We start from the raw sequence: 18186 nt of genomic DNA, 5'->3' as shown, positions 1-18186 counted from the left end.
TTTTTAAGAAAGTAATAAAACAAATTGATGAAGGTGGATGTGGTGTTTAAGGCGGTCAACAAGGTTCCTTGTGGTGGGCTCATTCAGAAAGTCAGGAGGCAGGGGATTCAGGGAAACTTGGCTGCTTGGATTCAGAATTGTCTTGCTAACAGAAGACAGAGGGTGGTAGCAGATGGATCATATTCTGCCTGGAGGTCCGTGACTAGTGGTATTCCACAGGGACCTGCTCTGGGACCCCTGTTCTTTTTATAAACAATTTAGATGACAAAGTGGAAGTGTGCAAGTTTGCAGATGACACGAAGGTTAGTGGTGTTGTGAATGGTGTAGAAGGCATCTGGACATTGACAGGATGCAGAGCTGGGCTGAAAGCTGGCAGATGGAGTTCAATCCAGGGATCCTTTAAGGTTGCCAAGCATTGATGGATGGTTCAGTAGGCATGTGGTATGTTGGCCTTTATTAGCTGGGCGACTGAGTTCAAGAGTCACAAGGTAATATTACAGCTCTAAGTATTGTCTTCAATTCTGGTCACCTCATTATGGGAAGGATGTGGAAGTGTTAGAGAGGATGCAGAAGATGCTGTCTCAATTAGCACATGTCTTATGAGGAAAGATTGAGTGAGCTAGGGATTTTCTCCTGGAAGCAGAGGATGATGGGAGGAGGCTTAACAGATGTGTATAAGATAAGAAGCATAGATAGAGTGGACAGCCAGCGCCATTTTCCTAGGGTGGCAATGGCTAATACACCGGGAGATGCGTTTTAGGTGATTGGAGGTACATATAGCGGGGATATCAAAGGTGCAGTAGGTTTTCTTTTAACATAGGGACAGACATACTAGGGACATTTAAGAGACTCTTACAGAGGCACATGGATGAAAGAAACATGGAGCACTATGTTGGAGTAGGTTAAAAGGTTCTGCACTGAAGGGCCTGTACTGTTCAATGTGCTAATATCAAGCTGACAGATGAAGTAGTAGCAGAATTTTTCATCTCAGCTTTACAGTACTTGAAATGGCAAGTTAAAGGTTATATTTGGAGCCTTTTTAACTGCAGCAGGAAGTTTCATCTGCTATGCTACAGCAATAATACCTAACTGCATTCTGAACTGAATTTGTTCTCTTATTTTAGTTTTCCACTCCAAAAAGTGATCTCAGATTTTTCAGAAAGTATCAAAATATCACTGCAATTAGTGGAGTCCACACGAATGCAGGCCCTCAGACTCTTCAAGTAAGAACATGGTCATGAACTCAATTTTGCTACCTAATCCACACAACCCTTGACCCAAGAAAATCAATCTGACACTTGAAGTGTAATGTCTGAGTCATTCATCATCCATATACAATTAAATATAAAGATGATACACTTACCTGAAATGTATACAAGGTAAAATTTATATATACAATTTCAAAATACTAATATTTAATGGTTATTGTTCTAACACAGCACTAGCAAGGATTTCCGATATTTCTAACATGTTTCAGAATCAAGATAGCTAGACCACAAAAAATGATTTAAGCAATTTTTAGATGCACATTAGAACTGTTTTGATTTGTGTCAAGTGCACTGTGGTTCTGAATGGATGATAAGTCAATGTTTGCTCTTTCTCTGTCTACACGTCTCAAAGGAGCTTAAGAAGTATGTTAATTAATACGCTTCAAATCCCATTTTTCTCTACATCTATTTTTTCCAGATGTGAAATGATTGGAAAACAAAGCTGTGTGCCAAAAGCATACATTCGTGGAATTATCCCAATATGTATCACTGGGAACTTAAAACTGAAGTTTGTGGTTTCAAATCCACGTTGAGAGATTCAGAACAGAAAAATTTACACTGATGCTCCAGTGAGAGACCGAGTGAGTGCTGCACGGCTGGAAGTGCCGTCTTCAGGAATGGATTATTAAACTGTGACCCCATCAACTACTGAGAATCCATACCTCTATTTCTTTTAGACACCTGGCTTTCTGGCAGGACAGCTTCCTGAATATAGACCATCCCCTTGGTGGAAAAAGAATAAAAACTGCAAATGCTGGAAATCCAAAACTTAAAACTAAAACTAAAACACTGGGAAGAGTCTGTCGTTCCGATAACATCTGTTTAGAGAGAAACAGTTAATATGTCAGATCAGAACTAGGAAAACATAGAAATTCACGTTTTAAGCTGCAGACATCAATAAAAGGGATGTCCATGTTAGGGTGGGGAGAAAGGACAAAATGATTGATGCAAGTGGTAGTGATGCTGGCTGAATGAGAGCGAGGAAGAATTTTAACTACAAATGATCTATTTGGAAAAGATGAACATAGATTGAGAAGTGAAATAATACTGGAACTGTGAGATACAAAATATTGCAATTAATCGAAATTTGACCGAAGGGAATCCACTCAACACTCTATATGCCAGGAAGCAACTGTCAAGGGAGAAAGAACTGGCCAGTTCTGATGAAAGGTTCGTAATGCAAAAAATGTTAAATTCAATGTTTCTTTGTATAAGTATTTCTGAATGTCCTTCCAAGACATCTAAAACAGTTCAAAAGCAGCTATTTGTAAAATGTCCTTTCAGAGGGCAGGGCCTCAGTTTCCACAGGCCGCACACTTCTGCATGCGGGGCCCTGTCATTAGTCTGGCATCACAGGCTCTGAGGCTTGGCTTCAGGCCAAATCCACTGACCAGAATCTAATCCACTGATTTGTTTTTAAAGAGTACCAAATATACCAACTGTGCCTGAACACCAAAGGCACGTCTGTACTACAAATCCAGGTGTATTGTGAGAAAGACGATCATTTTTATCAATAGACAAATACCTGAACATTTTTTGATTCCTTCTCAGAATGTAGTGATATTGTGATCAAATTGTCTCCTAAAATTTCCAGAAAGTGAGCTGCACAGAAAATACTTAATAATCTGTTTACTAAGATCTAACAACTTTTATAATAGAGGAAAATTTGCAGAAGAAAGCAATTGTATCTTTCCCCTTATCTAATTTTCTTTCATGTTCCTTAAACTCTACTTTTTGAAGTGTCTGATGCAGGGACATGGCCTGCAAGGTTAATTTGAACATATACATTATAAAAGCTTCATGTAAACTACTGTATTTACACCCCACTAAGTAAATCCGATCTGGTAACAGAAGTACAAGATAAGACTACTAGGACCCAGTGAAGCAAGTAGTAATTAGAAATACAGGTCCATTGCCATAGTAATTAAAGCGTCTACTGAACAAATAGATATTTTTGGCATGAGACAACTAGAAAAGTCTGTGAGTAAGACAATCATACAGGGCAGGTGGTTTTAGAAACTACTGATGATGTGCTTTCTTGCCTTTAGTTTATCAGAAAGTGATAGTCAAATGTGGAAGCACTGGTGGTATTGAGATATTTCTGTTTGACTTAAAGATGGACCAATATACGACACTTTCTGGTAGGTAAATTTTAGTTGCAAAGTTTGCGTAGATTTTGGATTAACATGAATCCTAAGGAAAGATCTGTTAGTGCTTCTTTAATAAAATTTAATGCCTACTATCCAGCTCTGGGAAAAGACTGCTAGTAGATGTTACCACTTGTATCTTAACACTTTGCAATTTGTTAATGTTAAGATTCTGACCACCATTTTTAATTTATTGTAGTTTTAACTTTTATGGCACTATTCATTGTCAGCCAATCATATGACCAATCTTTTATGAAAAAAATCAAGCCACTCTTCAATGAAATGGAACATTGGGAATTTTGCTGCTCAGTGATAAGGCAATAATGTTCTGTTTCAACATACTGGGGTACTTGAGTTACATTTACATCTGTTATTTAAGCTTGTAAAATGTTATAAAATTTTTAGAAAGTTATGGAAATCTGCAGATCCTGGGTCGTCTCCTGCAGATGCAGTCTAAGATGAGTTGTTTTAAATCAATCAGGAGGTGCTTATATTAAAGAAGTCATTTGAATTCCTATGTTGCTAACTAGAATGTCAATCTGAGACTGAAAATGCTGAGTCAATGACATTTTGAATCCCCAAGACATGAATAAGCAAATTACATTATGTATTTTGGAGATTTTTAAATAACTCTTCAGAGACCCAGAAACAATAATTATTGGTGTTGCAACTATCACTAACATCAAATACAAAGTGAAATTTGCCATTTTGACCATAACAGTATGGAATTGGAGAGGGAGTGCACAATTTCACCAAAATGCAAAACTTTGCACTCACGGGCAACGTTACAATTGCAACCTACCCTGTGAAAGCCCAAAACTGCTTGCATAAGGTTCACTGGTGTAAAGCACATACTAATGACACTGAGCAAGTTTCAAGTCATTTTAAATCAGGGCTTCCTAACCTGGGCCCACAAACCCTCTGGTTAATGGTAGGGGTCCATAGCATTAAAAAAAGTTTGGAACTGCTGCTTTAAATGACCCCATGACTTTCTGAACCAACATCCCAATTCTAGAATCTTTATAATGTCTATTAACAGCTAGCTATGTATTGATTTACATTAGCATGTATTAGGTTTGTGCCGTTTCAAAGTCAATTTCAATTGGTCATGAAATATGCTTAGAAACTGGGTGTAATTCAAGGTACAATTCCATGCATATGTAACCTTAAATCTGTTTAAGCACGATTAGGACTATCAATAGAAAGATGCAACAAAGAATCTCTGGCATCTTTAAATGTGCTTTCTGTTCGTATTTCCTATTCTTTGTCATCTCTGTTATCTCAGATGTGTATCAGATTTTGACAGATCCAATGCTTTAATCATCTAGGCATACTCTAGTACCATAAAGCAAATAGGCATAACAGGTGAAACTTCCAGCAGAAAATCTAATATGCATTTCAAAAGAACAAATGAGAAGTTATTCAAAAGGGGGGGGGGGAAGAGGAAATAAATAAAATTAATGAGTATATACATACATTTTTGAAGAAGGCAAAATAGCAAAAAGATCACGGGAAACAAATGTGGAATATTTGGCTTTATAAAATTTAAGGAAAATATGCTGCAACTTTTAAGTCACTAGATAGGCCCTAACTGGAACATTGTGTACAACTCTGAGCAGAACAATTTGGGAAGAATGTTAAAGTTCTATTGTCAGTGCAGAAGGTATTTACTAGAATGGTACTAAAGATAAAAAGGGTTTTTGTTATATGACAGCCATGAAAACCTGGTGTGTTCTCGTTAGATTAGAAAAAATAAACTAGTAGTTGAGCAGGTTTGATGGGGTTTAATTAAGTATACAAGAAGAAACTGTTTCCACTACTGAGAATAGTCAGTAACTTTTGAGATTTAAGGGAGAAGAGTGGGATTGGAATTAGTTTATGGTTTTAAAGAAAGTTATGACCCGGATTGCACAACTTAAATCAGAGTGGAAATATATTCAACAGCAATTTTAATTCTGTATAAGGATGAGGACGGAAGCACTGAAGAGATTTCCATTAAGCCCAAGCTCTGTAACTTGCAATCCTAATGGCACTGTCTCTCCTTATTTTGTTACATTTTTAATTTGGTGGAGGAATCATTTCCCTTGAAGGTCAATTACTTAATAAAGAGAGAAAATAAAAAGGTAATTCGGCAGTTAAGTTTTGATTAATTTTCCTTTGAATAAATACTACTGAAGGATTGTGATCAGGGTGATTATGATGCTTCAAGGATCCCAAAAGGCATGTACAGGTAAATCATCAATAACATGAGCTGTAAATGCAATGTTTCGGGCCGTTACTCAAAAACATATCTATGAAGATGCAAGACCAAATAACATGACATCAACAAAATTTTGAGCCATTAGGAAATCAAGCAAATGGAGTTTGGAACTGCAGACTTCAGGAGCAGAACTGGATTTCACAAAAGCCCAGTGAGAAAAAACATCAGTATTTGGATCTTGAACTATAGAAATCTTAATGGACAATAAATGCAGCATTGAATGCAAAATAATAAGCCACTCCCCCCCAATCTGTTTAACCAGAGGACTAATGTAAAGTGGCAGAAACCTAGAGAACCAGAAAATAACGGTTTCTATCTATGTACCTTATGAGATACTGAAGTGATGACAAAATTTTGTAAATGTATATTTTAAGGTATATTTAAAATATATTTTAAGGCAGTGGTTCCCAATTTGGGGTCCATGGACCCCTTGCTTAATGGTATTGTCGATGGTATTTTTTAAAAAAAGGTTGGGAACCCTTGTTTTAATGGAAGACATGATTGGTAATTTTGTTTAAAATGCATTGTAAAGCAAAGTACCTGTACCAATATTTATGTCCACCAAGAGTCTTGTCCTAATTTATTTCATTTATACTTCTAGTATATCCTTCCATTCTTTCTCTCCGTAATTGTAAATCTGGCTTCCTATTTAATGTACTGTATCAATGTGATCAACTTCATGACACCATACGATCAAGAGTTTCATATTCCACCCTCAGAGAAAAGACCTTTTCCTGAAACACAAACTGAACTTCATAAAGTGCAGATTCATTATGTGCCATGTCATATGACGTGGGTGATCATGGTCTTGTCTATGACTCTCTTAACCAGGACTTGTGATATACACCAGCTGCTTATATAACCATCCACCACCTACCCTCATGGCTTCACGTGACCCTGATCGGAGCAAGGGTAAGAAGGGGGACAAGCTGTTACACCTTGCCCAAGGATGACCTGCAGGCTAGTGGAGGAAAGGAGTGCCTTACACCTCCTTTGGTAGGAATGTATCTTCACCCAGCCACCCAAAGTACAGAAACATGTCTTATTGCTCACTTGGTTCTACTTACCAGTACTTGAACCATAACCTTGGTAATTCAAGTGTTCATCCAGGTACTCAAATATTGTGAGGCCACGTGCTTCCACCATCTCCTCAGGAATTGTGTTCCAGTTCCCAAACTCCATCAAATCCTCCATCCCTCCATGCCAGGCAATATCCTGGTGAATCTCCTCTGCACTCTCTCCACTGTAATCACATCCTTCCTATAGTGAGGTGACCAGAACTGTATGCCGAATTCCAGTGGTTTATAAATCTGTATTATAACCTCCATAGTCTCATGTTTTATGACTCAGCTATTATATGCTGCCTTCACCACTCCATCTAGTTGTGTTAGCATCTTCAGAAATCCTTGGGCCAAAATGCACCATTGTGCACTCATCAGTATTAAATTCCATCTGCCATTTGTTCTACCCATTTTACCAGCTGGTCAATATCTTCCAGTAACCTAAGATTATCCTCTTTGCTATCTGTACCAAAATCAAATATTGCCTTATTTATCATACCTCCATTTACATCCAAACCATTAATGTAGATGCATCAGTCCCTGTAGCACATCACTGTTCACAGCCTTTCAAAAAAAAACCTCCACCATCACTTTCTGCCCCTAAAACCAAAGCAATTTTGGATCCAGTTTGCCAACTGGCCCTGGACCTCATATACTCTGGACCAATCTACCAAATGATACTCCATCAAAGGCCTTTCACAAGTCCTTGCTGACTATATCAACTGCATTGAACTATTGACATATTTTGTTACCTTTCTGCAACATTCAGTCGAATTGGTCAGACAGGATTTCCTCTTAGAAAGCAATGCTGACCACCTTTGACTAACCTCAGCCTTTCTAAGTGTACAATAATCCTAGCCCTCAGAAGCAAGCAAGAGAAAATCTGCAGATGCTGGAAGTCCGAGCAACATGCAGAAAATGCTGGAGGAACTCAGCAGGCCAGGCAGCATCAATGGAAAAAAAGTACAGTTGACGTTTTGGGCTGAAACTCTTCGGCAGGACGGGAGGAAAAAACCCCTCAGAACTTTTTTCTCTAATATCTTCCCTACCAGTGATATTAGGCTTATACACCTGTGATTAATGGGGTTATTTCTGCAGTTCTTCTTCACTATCATCCATTGCCAGTAAAGATGAAAAAACCATCAGAATGCCAGCAATCTCCTCCCTCGCCTCCCATAGAAATCTGGGCTATATAGAAACATAGAAAATAGGTGCAGGAGTAGGCCATTCGGCCCTTCGAGCCTGCACCGCCATTTATTATGATCATGGCTGATCATCCAACTCAGAACCCAGCCTTCCCTCCATACCCCCTGACCCCTGTAGCCACAAGGGCCATATCTAACTTCCTTTTAAACATAGCTAATGAACTGGCCTCAACAGTTTAAACACAAAATAATCTGCAGATGCTAGGATCAAAGCAAGACTCACAACACGCTGGAGGAACTCAGCAGGTCAGGCAGCATCCGTGGAAACGATGAGTCAATGTTTCGGGCCGGAACCCTTCATCAGGACTGAAGAGGGAAGGGGCAGAGGCCCTATAATATGTGCCAAACCCCCTGGATCTTGCATCAACTATATTGCTGATTATCAGAGTTTTAGTGCATTAGGGAAGAGAATGGGGGGGGGGGGGCGGTGCTTGGAGAGAATTTATTTCTGCTGTTGGGCAAATACAGTCAAGGTGACATAGATTTAGAGCCTGGCCTATTTAGAGTAAAATAAGGAAACGCTGTGATAGAAAGAGCACAGTGGGAATTTGTAAGTTTCCCACAAATTGTAACTAGTGCAATGTTAAACTCATTCTGATTAATTTCTGTTATACACTCTTGGATATAAATACTTCGAGTCTCTTTAATGGTACATGGATGTAAAAAAATGGAGAGCTATATAGGGTATATATGGAGAGCATTTTTACTGGCTGCACCACCGCATGGTACAGGGTGAGGAGGTGTGCACTGCACAGGATCAAAACAAACTGCAGAAAGTTGTAAACTCAGTTGGCTCCATCATGGGCAATAGCCTTCTCAGGATCCATTATGTCTTCAAGGAGCGATGGCTCACAAAGGTGGCATGTATCATTAAAGACCCCATCACGCAGGACATACCCTCTTCTTATTGCTACCATCAGGGAAGATGTACAGAAGCCTGAAGGCACACACTCAAAGATTCAAGAATAGCTTCTTCCCCTCTGCCATCAGATTTCTGAATGGACATTGAACCCATGAACACTACCTCACTATCTTCTTTCTCTTTTTTTGCATAACTTATTTAATTTAACAGTATATTGACTGTAATTTTGCTTTTTATTATGTATTGTAATATACTGCTGCCGCATAACAACAAATTTCACAACATGTGTTGGTGATATTAAGTATAATTCTGATTCTGCTTCTGAGCTTAGTCTCGGAGTGGGTTGAGTAGGTTAAAGGTCAGCACAATATCATAGGTCAAAGGGCCTGTATTGAGTTCTATGTTCTATTTACTTGGGGGAGGGAGAAAGGTAGGTGTAAGGGTTTATTCAGTGGCTGGCCACCCCCTCACTGAACTGTAACACAATAGGACTAAATAGCCCTCTCTTGTTTCAATGTTCTTCTGTTTTACCTTCACAGAAGGTTGCAAAGGAAGTTTTTACTTTGCTAATCTTTCAGCATCTTAGGGGCAAACATCCAAGCATAGTGTACAACATGAGCCTGCTGTTAAACTTAGGCCATAGCAAGCACACACACTGGAAATGAAATTTGAAACAGAACATGCTTTATTCTCTGTAACTAATAATTTGTATAGCTGCAGGAAGGCTGCCTTAATATATGTAAATTCTAAGTGTTTTAAATAAAAAGAACAATGTGTCATTTGATAAACAGTGATTTTAAGTCCCATTTTAAGGAATAAAACTTGTCAAACATTAGGAATTGGAGGATTATGGAAAGCAAGCATTTAAGAATGGAGCCAGTCACTCAGAGATTTAGTTTCTGCCAACCAACAGTTCCTAATGTGAATTCTTTCTGCCCAAACATCAAAATATCACTACAAAATACAAAGCACACAATAATTCTATTTAGTACTATAACCACACTTGCTAATCAGCTACAACACAACTTTACAAGAGATTATTAAATTACTGACCTCTATAGCTTATGAAATGTTAAGGAAAATAATCAGTTGGGCTGTAATAAATATTCCTGAATACTTCTTGCCGACTGTAGTTCCTTAGAATCCACATGTGCGAAGGGCTGTCAGTACAGCTCTCTGCAGCTGGAACATACATTCCATTGTCCAGTTTCCTAGCTGCTAAGCATAAGTGGCTAGCTACATGAACAAACAGGTGCTTCTGTGTAACAAGAGAGAAAGTGAAAAGCTAGAAAATGCAGTAATATGATGCAACTCTAAACCAATTATAATGAACAAAATGAATAAGCACAATAGCTTTAGAAGTGTAGAGAACCAATCTGCTAACAAGTTATCTTGTTTAATTAAAAAAAAATTATTGAGATAAAGAATGGAATCGGCCTTATAGGCCCTATGAGCCTAATCACGAGGCAATTTACAATATACTAGCCAGTACCTCTTTGGATTGTGGGTGGAAACCAGGGCACCCAGAAGAAACGTACAAATGTACAATGGGAGAATGTACAAACTCCTTAGAGACAGTGATAAGAATTGAACCCTGGTTGCCTGGACTGTATATAGCTATGCTAACCACTACTCTACTGTGCCACTATGTATTTACACCCAATATTGCTAAGCCAATCAATTTTTCCCTCTAAAAATGGCCTTGCAACACCAGGTGTCTGTAAAGACCATGCTGGGTGATTCCTGGTTTTTGCTTGTGCTTTCGTGATAAACAGAGGGACATGTTTGTACAGAATTGATCCATTTCCTTCACTGCCCCATCCTGTATCTCTCCATGTACCACAGGTAAAACATAAACCCAATATCTTGGGATAAAAAACTTCCTCACATGTTTACAGACCATATGTCCGCTGAGACACAATTCTCTTTCTGGAGGCCATTATACTTCTAAACATGGTGCACAATATTTGCTATATGAGTCCCAGGATGAATTGAGGAATTGGTGTGAGTCAGTAGACAAGATCCTAACACTGGAAAAAAGCACATTTTGCACAGCAGCTAGTAAGTAAAGTTTTGGAAATAGCGGAAGAAAGCCTAGTAAAAATAACAGAATTACATAAGGGAGGGAGGATCCGCATTTACACATAATATTGATCTTAGGAATGCAATTGTCCTTCAGAACCAATTTACCATGAAGCAGATAAAAAATCTCAGAACACTATACAAAATCCTTTATCAAATATGTGTTTAATATTTAATAGTAAAACTTGTGTTACCTGTACGATTGTATTTCCACAGTACCTCTGGATTTTGTGGCATCCCATTACTAATTTAGAAATTATGATATTTCTAACAGCTCATTTACTGCTATCTCATTTGCACTAGACAGGGTACCAGGTAGTTTTCACATATAGCAATTACAAGAAGAACTCCTTAAATGCATAATGATTTAAAACCAATCATTAATTTCTAGAAATATTCCCATTTTCTCAATGAATATATGTGCAATGCATTAAAATATAGTCAAAATAATAAAAGCCCATGTAATACTTCTTATAATTGCCTTACTGCACATAGCTCATATTATAAGCAGTTAAAAGAATGATATTTTGCTGCTGAGGGATTTGTACTGGGAGGGTATTTCACAGAACATTCATCAGTGTAGAATATTTTGGTTTTATTTTGTTATAACTAGATATCCAATATGTTTGCAGGGATCTGTTCCATGTCAGCACCAAGTTTCATCTAAAGTTAGTCTACTTCAAAACACGTGTTCACTGCAGTTGACAGAATACATAGAGGGTCAAATCTTTCTTTGGTACTTACAAAAACAGAGATGAATAAATCAGTGGTCTGTAAGACGATTCATTGGTTAAGAAAATCTGGTTGAATGTACAATGTCCATTATACTGTACCATCCGAGAAAAAAAGTATTTTCCCATGGTTTCTACATGGAAATAAGTTTCGCGGGTGTAACTGTGAACTGAGGATTATTATTTTAGCCATAGACATGCACATTCAATCAAGAGATTTTACATAATGAAAAATAATCTAAAAATTTCACAGAAAATAATTTAAATGAGTTGTGTTGTAAAACATTTAAAACAAAACCCCTTCAATCTAATGCTTAATGTAAAATTAAAAAAACAGAAAATGCTAGAAACACTCAGCAAGTGGAGCATCGTCTATTGAAAGAGTGGAAGTTACAGGTCAAAGTCCATTCTTTAGAATGGTGAAAGTGAGAAGTCAGTTTCTATTTGCAGAGAGGGTGTAGTAGGAAATGAGTTGGACAAAAGGAAAACGCAACAGATTCTGGAAACCAAGAGCAACAGATAAAACTGCTGAAGGAAAACAGCAAATCAAGTAGCATCTATGGATGCTGCACAGCTGAATTCCTACAGCATTTTGTGTCGGACAGAGAGAGGAGAGAGGAGAGAGGCAGGAGAGAGAGAGAGAGAGGGGAAGGAGAGAGGAGAGAGAGAGTGGGGAGAGAAAAAAAAACACCAAGAGCCATACAAAAGCTGTAAAATGCAGGTCAAACCTGAAGCAGAGACTCAAATCAAACTGAAACAGTGGGAAATGCCCCAAAGGTCTGCCACTGACTATAGAGACACAGATAAACTTAATTAATATTCAGATGGTAACAAATACACAAATAAAGTCCTAAAAGACTGCATGGCTTGATGGAAAGTGAGCTTACATTGAGCTTTGGCCTGAATGGAACAGTGAAGGAAGGTCAAATGGGGAGTAGAATGGAAAATCAAAGTAACTGTTAACCGGAAGGTCAGTCTTTACCTTAAAGACCAAACAAAGGAGCAACATGAAGTGATCACCCAACCTTTCTTGGGTACGAACAAAAACAGGCATGAATAAATCAATGCTCTGTAATATGATTCATTGGTAAAGAAAATTTGGTTGAATGTACAATGTCCATTATACTATACCATCCAAGAAAAAAATATTTACCCGTTGTTTCTACATGGGAATGAATATTCCACCCACCCACTGAAGTGATTCCGATGGCCCAGTGAGCGGCAAGTGCAGAGCACAGCGAGGAGGTTTCTCGCAGGTCAGCGATGTTTGTCTAAAAATACGGAAGGGACAAACAGGGCGGCTATTGTTGTGAGTAGGCCAGTGGTGAGTGTAGGAGTATCATGCTTTGGCACAAAAGAGGCATTGGCTCTGGGTAACTTTCTGTTAGGATTCCCTTTTTTTCTTTGTACCTAGTGTAGTAAATGGCCAATGTATATTCTTCATGCCGGATGTTGGAGTCCTGGGTGACCCGTGAAGTGCATCCAGCTGCAGCTCCTTGAAGACCGTGTTACGGATCTGGAGCAGCAGCTGGATGACCTTCGGCTTGTACGGGCGAATGAGGGGATCATCAATTAGAGTTACAGGGAAGTAGTCACCCCTAAGTTGCAGGACGTGGGCAGCTGTGTGACTGCCAGGAGAAATGACAATGTGAATAGACAGTTAGTGCTGAGCACTCCTGTGGCCATTCCCCTCAATGTATACTATTTTGGATACTGTTGGGGGATGACCTCCCAGGGAAATGCCACGGAGACCAGGTTTTTGCCACTGAGCATAGGACATGGTGCAGATGGAAAGAGGGAGAAGGGGGGAGTGGTGGTGATAGGGGACTCAATAGTCAGAGGAACAGACTGGAGATTCTGTGGACATGAATGGGACAACCGAATGGTATGTTGCCTCCCAGAAGCCAGGGTTAGGGACATATTGGATTGCGTCCACAGCATTTTGGAGGGGTGGGACAGCAGCCAGATGTCTTGGTACATACTGGTACCAGTGACATAGGAAACAAAAGAGACAATTTAGAGAGCTGGGCTGAAAGCTGAGAAGCAGGTCCTCCAGGACAGTAATTTCTGGATTGCTGCCTGTGCCATGCACCGTTGAGGGTAGAAACAGAATAATTTGGCAGATTCAGGCGTGGCTGAGAAGCTGGTGCGAAGGGCAGGGCTTCAGGTTCTTGGATCATTGGGACCTCTTCTGGGGAAAGTATGACCTGTACAAAGGTGAACCCAAGTGGCACCTGAACCCAAGGGGGACCAATATTCTCGTGGACAAGTTTTTTAGAGCTGTTGGGGGTAGTTTAAACTAATCAGGCTGAAGGGGTGGGAATTGGAGTGAAGTCAGGATAGGATGGAAGGTAAAATGAAAAGACAGCGTGCAATCAGACTGTCAGGAAGGGCAGGCAGATGACAGGACAAAATTGCAGCCAGCAGGGTGAGTATCAGTGCATTAGGGATGCAGAATCAAAAATGGTAGCAACTACAGTACTCAAAATGTTATATCTCATGCAAAGAGTGTAAGAAATAAGGTGGATGATCTTGTTGCACTTTTACAGATTGTCAGGTATGATGTTGTGGCCATCACTGAATCGTGGCTGAAGGATGGTTGTAGTTGGAAGCTGGAAGTCCAAGGTTACACGTTGTATCAGAGGGATAGGAAGGTGGGCAGAGGGGGTGGCGTGGCTCTGCTGGTAAAGAAAGGCATCAAATCAGTAGAAAGAAAGATATTGAATCTTTGTGGGTTGAGTTAAGAAACTGCAAGGGTAGAAGGATCCTGATGGCAGTTATATACAGGCCTCCCAAAGCTTAAAACAGGAAATAGAAGAGGTGTGTCAAAAGGACAATGGGAGATTTTTAACATGCAGGTCGATTGGAAAAATCAGGTTGGTATTGGATCTCAAGACAGTAAGTTTGTTGAATTCCAACGAGATTACTTTTTAGAACAGTTTGTCGTTGAGCCTACTAGAGGGTCAGCTATACTGGATTATGTGTTATGTAATGAACCGGAGGTGATTAGGGAGCTTAAGGTAAAAGAACCTTTCGGAGGCAGTGATCACAATATGATTGAGTTCAACTTGAAATCTGATAGGGAGAAATAAAGAGTGACATAGCAGCATTTCATTGGAGTAAAGGAAATTACAGTGGCATGAGAGAGGAGTTGGCCAAAGTAAACTGGAAGGAGATGCTGGCAGGGTTGATAGCAGAGCAGCAAAGGTGTGAGTTTCGGGGGAAAATAAGTAAGGTGCTGGATAGATATATTCCAAAAATGAAGAAATACTCAAATGGCAAAATAGTACAACCACAGCCGACAAGGCAAGTCAAAGCTCATGTAAAAGCAAAGGAGAGGGCATACAACAAAGCAAAAATTAGCAGGAAGACAGAGGATTAAGAACCTTTTAAAAACCTACTGTGACGACAAACCAAGTTATCAGAAGATTGATGCTAATGAGAGAGAGATAAGGGAGACAATGGAGAAACGTTCAAAATGTTAATGAGAGAGGGGAGAGAGATAACGGAAAAGAAACACAATTCAGAATATTGACAGACCGGTTGCTTTGAACCTGAACTGTTTGAAGTTTGATGGACAGGCGATACCCCAGCAGGGGGATAAAAAGAACAGGTTCGCTAAGGCATAGGACACCACGAGATCATGAGACCCTGGAAGAGCGGTGTGCCCCCACAAGTTGGTGAGAGTTTGGAGGTCCGGTTCGCGGGAACCAACCATAGACTCACAGGGTGCAAAGGTACGATCGGTGGGAACCTGGTGTGTGTGTCCGCCCTTGCCTGGGTGCTGGGTTCACCGCAGAAGAACGGTCGTATCCAGAACGGAGGGGGTCACAGTTGGTGACCACAGCGGGATAGAAGACATAAAAGGGTCCGCCAGAAAGCGGATAGAAGACACAAAAGGGTCCACCCGAAAGCCAACTGCGAAGAACATCAAAGGTCTGCTTGAATCAAATTTGCATTCCCCCCCCCACCTCTCTCCAATGGCACAACAGCGATTACTGCGAACTGCACTAAGCTGAACTGAACTCTGCGTCATTTAAGACTGATCATTTTACCCCTAGACTGCGATAGAGCTTGGTTGATTCCTATTACCCTAGTTCTGTGTACATGTGTATTTTATCATTGCTAACCTGTTGCATTTATATCCTTACAATTAGAGTACTGTGTTACTTATTTCTTTAATAAAACTTTATTAGTTTCTAGTAATCCAGACTCCAACTAGTGATCCATTTCTGCTGGTTTGGGAACCCAGTTACGGGGTACGTAACATTACAGAGAGCAACTAAAAGAATCATTAGGAGGGAAAAGATGAAATATAAAAGCAAGCTAGCAAACAATACCAAAATGGTTAGTAAAAGCTTTTTCAAGTACATAAAAATTAAAAGAGCTGAGAGTGGATATAGGACCAATAGAAAATGAGGCCAGAGAAATAAAAATGGGGGACAAGGAAATGGCAGATGAACTAAGTGAGTATTTTGCATCGGTCTTCACTGTGCAAGACACTAGCAGTGTGCCAGATTTTGAAGGGTGTGAGGGAAAAGAAGTGAGTGCAGTTATAATTACAAGGAAGAGAAGGTGCTCACAAAGCTGAAAGACCTAAGGGTAAATAAGTCACCCGGACCAGATGAACTGCTTCCCAGGGTTCTGAACGCAGTAGCGGTAGAGATTGTGGAGGCATTAGTAATGATCTTTCAGAAATCATTGGACTCTGACATGGTGCCAGAGGACTGGAAAATTGAAAATGTCACTCCATTCTTTAAGAAAGCAGGAAGGCAGCAGAAAGCAGCCTGACCTAAGCGGTTGGGAAGATGTTGGCGTCAATTGTTAAGGGTGAGGTTATTGTGTATTTGGTGACACAGGACAAGATAGGACAAAGTCAGTATGGTTTCCTTAAAGGAAAATCTTGCCTGATTAACCTGTTAGAATTCTTTGAGGAGATTACAAGTAGTATAGATAAAGGGGATGGAGTAAATGTTGTATATTCAGACTTTCAGAAGGCATTTGACAAGGTGCCACACATGAGGCTGCTTACCAAGCTAACAGCCCATGGTATTACAGGAAAATTACTAACATGGTTCAAGCATTAGCTGATTGGTAGGAGGCAGCGAGTGGGGAAAAAAGGATCCTTTTCTGGCTGGCTGCCTGTGACTAGTGGGGTTCTGCAGGGGTTGGTGCTGGGACCGCGTCTTATGCTGTATATAAATGATTTTGATGATGGAATAGATGGCTTTGCAGATGATATGAAGATTTGTGGAGGGGCTGGTAGTGTTGAGGAAACAGGTAGGGTGCTGTAGAACCTAGACAGATTATGAGAAAGGCCAAGAAAGTGGCGAATGAAATACACTGGTCATGTACTTTGGTAGAAGGAATAAAGGCATAGCCTATTTTCTAAATGGGGTGAACATTCCAAAATCAAAGGTAAAAGGGAACTTGAAAGTCTTATGCAGAATTCTCTAAAGGTCAACTTGTAGAACGGTCAGTAGTAAGGTCAGCAAATGTAACATTAGGGTTCATTTCCAGAAGACTGGAATATAAAAGCAAGGATGTAATGTTGAGGCTTTATAAGACATTGGTCAGACACACATTTGGAGTACTGTGAACAGTTTTGAGCCCTTTATCAATGTGCTGGCATTGAAGAGGGTCCAAAGGAAGTTAACAAGAATGATCCAGAAAACGAAAGGGTAACATACGGGAAGTGTTTGATGGCTCTGGGCCTGTACTCACTGGAATTGAGAAGAGAGAGGGGGATCTCATTGAAACCTATTGAATATTGAAAGACCCAGTTAGATTGGAGTGGAGGGGATGTTTCCAATAGTTGGAGAGTTTAGGATCAGAGGGCACAATCTCAGAATCGAAAGACGTCCCTTTGGAACAGAGATGACGAGGACTGTGGTGAATCTGGGATAAGAATAACCTCTTAACAGCTGTCTCTGGCAATGTAGAATCCATTTCCAGACTGCTGCAGAGGCCAAATCTATAGGTGTAGTTAAAGCGGCGGTTGATAGTTTCTTTATCAGTCAGAGTGTCAAAGGTTACAAGAAGGCAGGAGAATAGGGTTGAGGGGAATAATAAGTCAGACATGATGGAATGGCAGAGGAGGCTTGATTGGTCAAATGGACTTAGTCTGCTCCCATTTCTTATCACTTTATGCTCTAAATATGCCCAGTAAAAAAGTCAAAACCACAGAAGCTGGAAGGAAATTCTGAAAAGGCTCTGCACATTCAGGTCTTTGCACTACGCTCGAATGGAAAGTTAATGATCTGAAACATCACTTCTGTTTCCCTCTGCATGGAAAATGCCTCAGCAGCAGAATACTTTCAACATTTTCTATTTCATTTCACAACAAAACAGGCTTCGATGAATAATCCTCTAACAGACTTTTAGAAACAGATTCTGAACTAAGATAATATGGAATTTACAGTGGTCAGAATTCTATAAGATAAAGTATTCAACAATTTTAAACACTATGTAAGAAAAGTTGAATTTAAGATGTTGGATATTCAGCACGTATTGTAAAAAAGCATAAAGTTGTTACAGTGATATTTTGCATGGACTAGCAGAATCACTAAA

General features: G+C 39.7%; 1 protein-coding gene across 1 annotated transcript in view; it reads right to left on the bottom strand.

Moving 5' to 3' along the window:
* galnt13 (UDP-N-acetyl-alpha-D-galactosamine:polypeptide N-acetylgalactosaminyltransferase 13) overlaps positions 1–18186 on the bottom strand; it is a 399948-nt gene that overhangs the window by 2921 nt on the left and 378841 nt on the right. The window lies entirely within an intron of this gene.

The sequence above is a fragment of the Mobula hypostoma genome, chromosome 6 (assembly GCF_963921235.1).
Source record: "Mobula hypostoma chromosome 6, sMobHyp1.1, whole genome shotgun sequence".
Lineage (NCBI taxonomy): Eukaryota > Metazoa > Chordata > Chondrichthyes > Myliobatiformes > Myliobatidae > Mobula > Mobula hypostoma.
The sequence above is the reverse complement of the archived record's forward strand: the minus strand, read 5'-3'. Positions and strand labels throughout refer to the sequence as shown.